Here is a 9,379-nt window from a genome sequence, read left to right as displayed (position 1 = left end):
CGAACCCGAGTCGGGTTATTTGAGATTCTTCAATACGCCTTAATACTTTATCAATCGAACTTCTGATGGCCGGATCCGATCTCCCGATCCAATGATGGAAACTCCATATTTATTTTCTCTGGGCATACAGGAAAAACGGCTTCTTTTTTCAGACATAACTTTATACTATACTTTACCCCACCTCTGATGATTTTTCTGCGAAATCCTAGCTTACGATTGGTTGAAGACTGTCACGTGAAGGCAGTGGATTACTTATACACGGTCAGTTGTAAATCTTTACACGGTCAGTTGTAAATCTCTACACGGTCGATGTATCACGTCACAAACACAAACGTGACGTCATAATAGGCACAGTACAAGCGTGATGAAGCATTTAGCAGAGAAAACCATTTATAAACTACAGATAAAACGTAATTATTATACTTCTGTTAAAATCTTTCCTATATAAAGTTCAGAAGGTAAAATAACTATTCTTCATTGTCTGAAAATTTCCCCGCATAGAAAGCTATACCCCGGGGGTATAGTTTTTGCTACCCACCCCTTGGAAAGTTTTCATGCAATGTTTGACGTCAATTTTGATTTCCAGAGATAAAACCATAGCCTGATGATGTCATAATGACTTCAGTAGCATTGTGACGTCATCAGGATTTCCATTCTTGCAGTATTATCTAACTCCAAAGAAAATTCAAACTTTAGAAATTATAATTTACATCAGTATAATAAACCATTTATCCCATGGTTGTGAGTGGGATAGCTCTTTCATCAAACCCTTGACAGGAACTATTCCCCTAAGCCCTAATAATATATGTTCATTTGATAAAAGAGCTATCCCACTCACAACCATGGGATAAGTGTATAATGTTTCATGGGTGGGGTAAATTCCTGGCTCCGCCTCTCCAGGTATGAAATTTACTAACCAGTATCATCCCATACCCTGTCACTAAAAGACTATGTAACTAATAATATATGTTCATTTAAAGACCGACCCGCTTTTTATAAGAGTAAGGGTCAAATAAGTAAATGTAGTACGTATAGTGGGAAGAAAATTTAAATTTGATTCTAAAGGAGTTGAATCTAACTCAAAACCCACCCCGCCCCCGAAATAGGATTTCATTGGCGTCGGAAGCTAATTGAAAGTTGGGGGGGGGGGCGTAATTATATAAGAAATTTTTAGACCTTCAAAAAAACCTGACAAGCAAAAAAATAAAAAAAAGAAATGTCTATTTTCCAAACACAAAAATCCTATTTCGTGAGGAGGGGTGGGGTGGGGGTAGGTTGAAGGATCGAACTCCAGTGCCAAAGTTTTTTTTTTCCAAATGCCACCACTTTCCCCATTTTATACCTTTACTGCATCGTGTCCATGGAAAGTGGGGGGGGGGGGGGGGGGCTAAAGCTACGCAGGAATGTTCAATGTCTATACTAAGTCTATCTTTGGAAAGAAGTGGGGGCTAAGCCGCCCCTCCCTCTGCCCCGGTTCCGACACTTATGTATTTTCAAGTTTGGACAATTTCCTGGGGTTTATTTTGCGCTTGTCAAGTTGTTTGCAGTCGGGTAGCTTGAATATTTATTCTCTTGTTACCCCCCTCCCCACTTTCAAAAACGATGCTACGTCACTGTTCTCTCGCCTGAAACTGAACTTTATTTCACGACAGATAGTAACTGCTGATGCGCGTGATTCTAGGGACAGGGCTTTGCAAAGGTGTGAGGAGCGTTATGGGTAGGCAGGCGCGGATCCAGAAATTTTCCAGGGGAGGGGGCAACCCAGTCAAAAAAAAATCCAATCCCAGAAATTTCTTGACAAGCATAAAAAGAAGAAAAAACCTAAACTTGCTCAAACGTCAAAATTCTATTTCATGGGGGGGAGGTGTTTAACTTCTATTCCTCGTTTTAGTAACCTTGTTTATTCGAAGGGGTTCTACCCCCCCCCCCCATCTAGATCCGCGCGTGGAAGGCGAAGTCGGAACCAGACTACATGTACCCAGGCATACTAGAAACACCTCGGTTTTTTTTCCTGCGTTAATATTTTATACTAAAATAGCACTTTTCAATAAAGAAAGAAACATCTTTAATACGCACCGTCTTTGTCATCAACCAGGAGAGCTAAAAAAAAATCTTAAAACTCGAAAATTCTATTTGGTGGTGGTGAAGGGGGGGGGGTCGTCAACTTTTTTCAGTAATAAATTCTACTCATATGCCACTAAGTACATGACTTTTAATATATAAATTGACTACTCAGTATTAGTACTGCAACAAAAAGTGTAAGGGATGGGGGCAACAAGCCTTTTGCTGAACTTTTCCAGTAGTAAAAAGTTACGTTTAGGTAAATGTTTCGTGGCCACCCTCCCCTCTACCGATGAAACTTACCCCATAGGAGGTCGTCCACCCGAACGTCAGTATATATATATATTGAGACTTTGGTGGTGTGATTGTACATTGTATAATTTCCTTTTCAAGAATTTTTCACTCAAATGGAGAAGCCACCTCTTGCCGGTGGAGAGCTGCAAATTTGTCCTACGAGGCACTTATAGCCATTGAGCAGTGAGGGATCTTTTTTCGTGCCAGCACCTACTGCGACACGGGACCTCGGATAATACGGTCTAGGTCTTATCCGTAGGACCGAATTCCACATCCTATGGTGGGATTCGAACCCACGACGTATTGGTCGACTCCTTACTGTACTTCGTGACTCTATAAAGAGCAGACGCCGTAACCACAGTGCCAAGCTGGCGACTGCGTCCAAGGGGGGGGGGGGGGGAGAGTTATTATCCATATGTACTCGTGAAGATTATCTATGTTTAACTAAATGGTTAAAATGATTTAATTATAAAACACTATTAAAATGATATTATTTAAATATTTATTCATACAGAACCAGGACCTAAATCTACTAGTATATAGGTCCCTGATAGAACGGATAACTTTTCTTCAAAAACTGAAAACGTTAGTATATATAAACATTGTTTTACGATTTAAAAAACTATTCGGGGGAAGGGGTTGATAGGAAGGGACGAATTGCTATATATAGCGAAATTTCCCACGGAAGACTATATTGAAACTTCCCCGGGGGAGTCCCAATGTATAGTCTTCCACAGGAAGCATCCCTATGTAGTCAGTCTTCCAGGGGAAATCTTACCATCTAGCGAGACTTCCGAGGGAATGGTACGTATCGGGTACATACCTGAACTTATAACAAACATCAGTCTTTTAAAAATTTAAGTTTGATTAATGAAGTATTAAGACAGAAAATTGAAAAAACTCGAATAACCCCGGCCCGGGTTTGCTTACCTAATTTTACCAACACTCTTAGCGAACACCCATGCCACCTAGCGTTATAATGCGGCACTAAATTCGGACAACTTGTATTCGTCTTCATTGAATATGCTTCATTGTTTGCGTAATTGAGTTAACGTTCGTAATAGTTATAATCATTTAAGAAACTGTATCAGTTTAAAGTTTAAAAGAACGTAAAATGAATTTACAAGAATAAAGCAACATAGAAGTAAGGGCAAAATGAAGAAGGATAAAAGTCAAAGTGAAATGTAATGAAGACGAATATGAAAACAATAAAGTGACATATAATTACAATAATAACAAAGCATAAAGAAGTAGGCAGAATAAGAATAAAAGCAAGATACATAGACTTTTGGCGGTAATTCCCTTCCATAAACTGCATATTCTTTTTCTTTAAGACATACTCATGCTTGTTGTCAAATACAAAGAAAATACTTTTTACAGGATTCACGTACAACTACAGGGCTTACAAACCCAGGCAGAGCTTCCCATCAACTGACGGTTGTAACAGGTGTACGTGTGGAACGGATGGGCGTGTCAGCTGCACAGAACGAGCATGTATAAGGCGTAGGTATACAATAAGATGGACGTGTCAGCTGCACAGAACGAGCATGTATTAGACGTAAGTATACAATTAGATGGGCGTGTCAGCTGTACAGAACGAGCATGTATAAGGCGTAGGTATACAATAAGATGGGCGTGTCAGCTGCACAGAACGAGCATGAAGTAGACGTAAGTATACAATTAGATGGGCGTGTCAACTGCGCAGAACGGGTATAAATAAGGCGTAGGCATACAATTAGATGGGCGTGTCAGCTGTACGGAACGAGCATGTATAAGGCGTAAGTATACATTAAGATGTGCGTGTCAGCTGTACACAAAGAGCGTGTATAAGGCATAGGTATACAATAAGATGTGCTGTACAGAACGAGCATGTATTAGGCGTAGGTATACAATAAGATGGACGTGTCAGCTGTACAGAACGAGCATGTATTAGGCGTAATTATACGATAAGATGGGCATGTCAGTTGCACAGAACCAGCTTGTGTAAGGCGTAGGTATTCAATAAGATGGGCATGTCAGCTGTGCAGAAGGAGCATGTTTAAGGTGTAGGTTTTCAATAAGATGGGCGTGTCAGCTGTACACAACGAGGATGTATAGGGCATAGGTATACAATAAGATGGGCGTGTCAGCTGCACAGAACGAGCATGTATAAGGCGTTGGTATACATTTAGATGGGCGTATCAACTGAACGGAGAGACCATGTATTAGGTATACTAAAAAGTAGTACGTGAAGATCTAAAGTGCCTGTCACTCGTGCTGGAAGAACGTAAGAAGTGTATGTATACAATAGTAGTACTAGTATATGTGGAGCAGATTGGTGTGCCAAATACTTGTAAGCACGTACAGTAGGAGAAGGCATACAAAATTTAGACAAATTATCTTTAAAAAATTACTTCAAATTGACCAAATTTTAAATGCTATATCAAGTGGATAAAAAAAACAATATTGAATTATGCATACATTGTATTAAGCTAATGTAAACCACTGTGTTTCGTAAATTAACATAAATTAGAAGCAGGAAATTTCAGTGATTTGTAGAAAAATATTGTTTTCAATGGAGTTGATTTCATGGTTGAAGAAATGCTAATTCATAGTTTTGTTTTCGAAATTAAGGAGTTCGTTGAGAACATGCAATGATTGTAGATTTTCTAATACCACCAACGCTTAAGGAGTTATGCCCATACAAATAAAAGTAGTTTTTAAGGTAGAATACATGAAAGTCAGTGAATTGATTGTAGATTTTCTAATAATAATTATTCATAATAGTTAACCTAAATCATTTATACTCAGTTCCTTTAAACGGTGTAAATTGAGAAAATTCTATCTCTTAACATATAAGTCTTTTAATTGTACAGAAATTTTAGATGCAGAATTGTTAAAAACATTTAATTGATATTTTGTTTCATTAAAAAATATTTTCAAGGGCAATAATGGAACAATAACAATAAATGCGTGTTATTTTACATGCAGAGAAAACAATTTGATATTCTGGTTTAAAAAGCAACGCTTCAGTATGTTTTCTAATGAGAATTAGATAAGTATGAGAGTAAATATTATTTTTATATATACCTCATATTTAAAATTTAATTGTGAGATAAAAAATAATTGATCTTTCTATTTACCGTATCAAATTTTCTTCACATCATGATTTGACATATTATTCATTTCTGAAAAAGTGAGCAACGCTTCATACTTCAAACTATTTTTCATTTGAATTTGATTGAGAATTTTTATGTGATTTTAGATATGCATTCCAGGATGGTGACTGAAGCTCATATTTGTAAATACCTATATGCCTAGAAAGGACTCCAAAACAGATTCTTAAAGTTTAACCAGTATAATCCTGAATATGGTAATACTTTTAATTATAAAGGAATCAGATTTTCTGATCATATTGCTTTTAGACTTGCAAATACTACATGTAACTTGAAGCTTTTCATGTAAAATTTGAAATGCAATCAAGTTTGACGAATTTCACACTACTAAGAGTTATCTCCCCTTGTCGGCATAACTCTCATTTTTCCCACTTTGTCCATTGTAAGTTACCTGATATTATTTTCAATCTTCAAACGTTATTGGACTATTTAGATCTGTACCGGTATTGCCGAAGTTTGGGGCAACATGAAAATCTTAATGAACGATATTCATTACAGATTTTATTTTTAAGATACTGACCAATAAATTTGGTAAGGTTACAGAGGGAAAAACAGGGCCTTATGCTGGATTGACCCCGCAACGGGGAATAACTTTTGTAAATTTAATGTGAAAGTTGTTTATTTTTTTTAACATATATTTTTTTTAACCTCAAGGACAAAAAGTATACACTTGGAACACACACAAAAACAGATGAGTCCATGCCAAGCTAAAGATTAATGCAGATGGTAGTTAGTTCAATTTTTCATTTTGTAACTCTTGGTTTTATCCAGATCGGACCTTACATATAATTAAGTCAGCTTCAGTATATAATAGAAGAATATGGAGATAACGAACAGTATTCAATCTCAAAGTCCATAAAACTATACAAAATAAGAGCAGAGCAAACACGGAACCCCGAAACATCAGAGGTGGGATCAGGTGCCATAATAAAACACCTATTTACTTACTATTCGGAAAATAGCTTGTTTATCATCTCCCTCAACAGCAAACTATTTCCCTCAGCTGCATCTTGGGTAGTTGTTGTCTTGGGGGACGATAAACTAGCTTTTGTTCCTATAGCCAGTAAATAGGTGTACATGAATACTGTTTTTAGCTCCTCTGAGCCAAAGGCTCAAAGAGCTAATGCTATGGCCATTTGTGCGGTGTGCATAAACTTTTTAGAATGTGGGCCATAACTCAAGATCCCCTTGGACAATCATTGTCAAATTTTCACAGAGCATCCTTGGCCCAAGGGCTACCATTTATACTAAAATTAGGGTTTGGACCCTTATACAAGGGGAGATAAACAGGAAGATAAAACCAAAAGAAGTCTATATTGGCCTAGAATTGTTAAACTTTGTGAGTTGAGGCATCTAGGGTTTTTGGAGAATGTCGACCAAAAAGTAGGTCACCATGACCTACTTATGGTATTTTATAGCTCTATTGAAATATCTTCAGTCCTAACTGGCTAAGAATCATTATGGAACTTTCTTGGTTGATGTATTTTGGGTCTTATAAACATAGAGGCTTCAAATACTAGTGATAGATTGTACAATTTATTAGAAGAGCAATTCAATGCCCTTGGGTTTCCAGTTGTCCATCGTCATACACTGTGCTCTGTCTGGTAAAATTTTAGCATTTACAGCATCCTCCCAACACCGCCACCCAAACTAAGGGGGGGTTAACCCCATGGATTAATCTAGGTTTTTGGGGAAACTACCCTTTCTGGAGAAATTGGGAAAATGAGCCGAGGTATGGGAACCACTTGAGCTAGTGCAGGGCAAGCCCTGCTTTGAGGCTAATTGACTTACATCATTTTTATGACCATTTAAAATGCATGAAGTAGCAAATTAAAACCATATTTCTCATGTAATGAAAATTTTACTTTAAATTTTCAGTTTTTATGAAAGAAAAAGAAATATTTGAGGTAAAGTAAGGGGAATATTTTACTCATCAAAAGGGAAAAAAATAGATCTTCAGGGGAAATTTTCTGTAGGGGAAAAACACCCATTATCGGTAGTAAATATGCCCTAGATTAATCCCTGAACCCATCAAAATTATTCAAAATTGTATTTTTTTGATTGGACATCAAGCAAACTATTAGCAAGATTTTAATAAGCATTGAGTCCTACTAAAATTATGAAATTCATATAGCCCCAGGGTAGGTGGATCAGATGTAAAGGCACAGCTTAATTAATTAATCATAAACTGAAAATGCATTGATTCATTGAAAATCTATAGAATGCTCCTAAGTTGAAAGCAAAAAGACTAAGTTCATGACAATGAGGAATAAGTTTTATACCCCTGTAATCAAAGATTCTGGGGTACATCTATATAGCTTTTGCCCTAGGCCTGTCTGTCTGTCTGCAAAATCTTTTCACATTGGCCATATTATTTTAGTGGGTGAAAGTATGGCCTTCATATTTCACAGACCTGGGTATTCATTGTGACAATACTTTTGTATTGGTACACCAAATTAACCTTTAGAATTGAACTTGGATTGTGACTAACTTTTAAGAAAGTTTCATAACTTGAATCTTGGCCATAACTTTTGAACAGTTGGTGCAAGGGCTTTCATACTTCACTTGTATATTTACTGTGACAAGACCTTTCAATGGGTATAAATTAAAATATTTGACGTTGAACTTCTAGTTTAACCCACTGTTTAAAAAAAATTAACTTTGATCATAACTTTTGAGCTGGTAGTAGTAGGGCTTTCATATTTCACAGATTTATTCCTTGTGACAAGTCCTTCCTTGGATGTCAACAATTTGACCTTTGACCTTGACTTTGGAGTTTGACTTACACTTGGGAAACTTTAACCATAAGCTGGCATATGGAGTATTAGTATGTACAAACACATCTTTTTTTCCGAGTTCACGCACAAATCAATGCTATGTAATGAATTTTAGATAAGAGAATTACAAGGTAAATATTTGAGGATATAGTGAAAAAAATAGTTTAAAAGATCATGGTTTTGAATACTAAGAAATTAATTATTTAGTATTTATATTTAAGTTATACAGTGAATCAACCAGGATTAATATCAGGATAATAATAATGTTCAGGGGAAAAATGGGTTTTTCCCTTATTCCATGCATCTAATATTTTCTTTTTCTTTACAGGCAAAAGAGAACTGGAGAAAAATGAATTGATGTTAACACACTCTACATTAAATTTGGTTTAAATCTAAATATGTCTTTTGTTGTGATTGCTTCAAGAGCAATTAAGGATCAGGAAATTTAAAGTGAAGGATAACCAGAAAGTGGATCATTCAACAGATGAAAAGAAAATATGCCTTTGAGGAAAATTATGTCAAATGCATGAATTGAATATTTAAATTTCACGTAATTTTTGTTTCACCAACGTTTACAATATGTGAAAAAAAATGTTCAAAACATGTGTTTAACCATGGTTTGACACATTTTTGTATGGTATTCATACATTTACTATATGAGCAGTACAAATAATAAACCCATTAAACATGTTATGAAAAACATATGTTACACACACGTTGCACGTACGTTATTCATATGTGAAACGTTTGAATAACATACGTGTGCAATATATGTGTAACGTTTGGTGGGCAATACGTACGTTTAACATATGTGACACGCATGATATTCACACGTGTGAAAACGTATGTATAACATACGTGGTATCTTTTTCATGGAAAACGTACGTGAAGTCACGTACGTGTCACATACGTTTAACATACGTGAAACGTACGTGGCACAATTAGCTGTGTAAGTGTCTGTATAAAACGTAAATAAAGTAAATGTTGCTGTGACTCTAATGGACGTGTATTCTGTACACTAAGTGTCTGTATAAAACGTAAGTAAAGTAAATGTTGCTGTGACTCTAATGGACGTGTATTCTGTACACTAAG

At 36.3% G+C, this 9,379-nt stretch overlaps 1 long non-coding RNA gene across 1 annotated transcript; it reads left to right on the top strand.

Annotated features, from left to right (window-relative positions):
* The first annotated feature begins 5,616 nt into the window (after positions 1 to 5,616).
* Positions 5,617 to 8,831, top strand: LOC134241402 (uncharacterized). Its single transcript, XR_009986651.1, has 3 exons — positions 5,617 to 5,707; positions 6,165 to 6,236; positions 8,616 to 8,831. It is a non-coding gene; the product is annotated as an uncharacterized LOC134241402 (long non-coding RNA).
* The last annotated feature ends 548 nt before the right edge of the window (positions 8,832 to 9,379 follow it).

The sequence above is a fragment of the Saccostrea cucullata genome, unplaced genomic scaffold (genome assembly GCF_032062105.1).
Source record: "Saccostrea cucullata isolate Sc308-1 unplaced genomic scaffold, CSIRO_AGI_Scuc_v1 ctg7665, whole genome shotgun sequence".
Taxonomy (NCBI): Eukaryota; Metazoa; Mollusca; class Bivalvia; order Ostreida; family Ostreidae; genus Saccostrea; species Saccostrea cuccullata.
The sequence above is the reverse complement of the archived record's forward strand: the minus strand, read 5'-3'. Positions and strand labels throughout refer to the sequence as shown.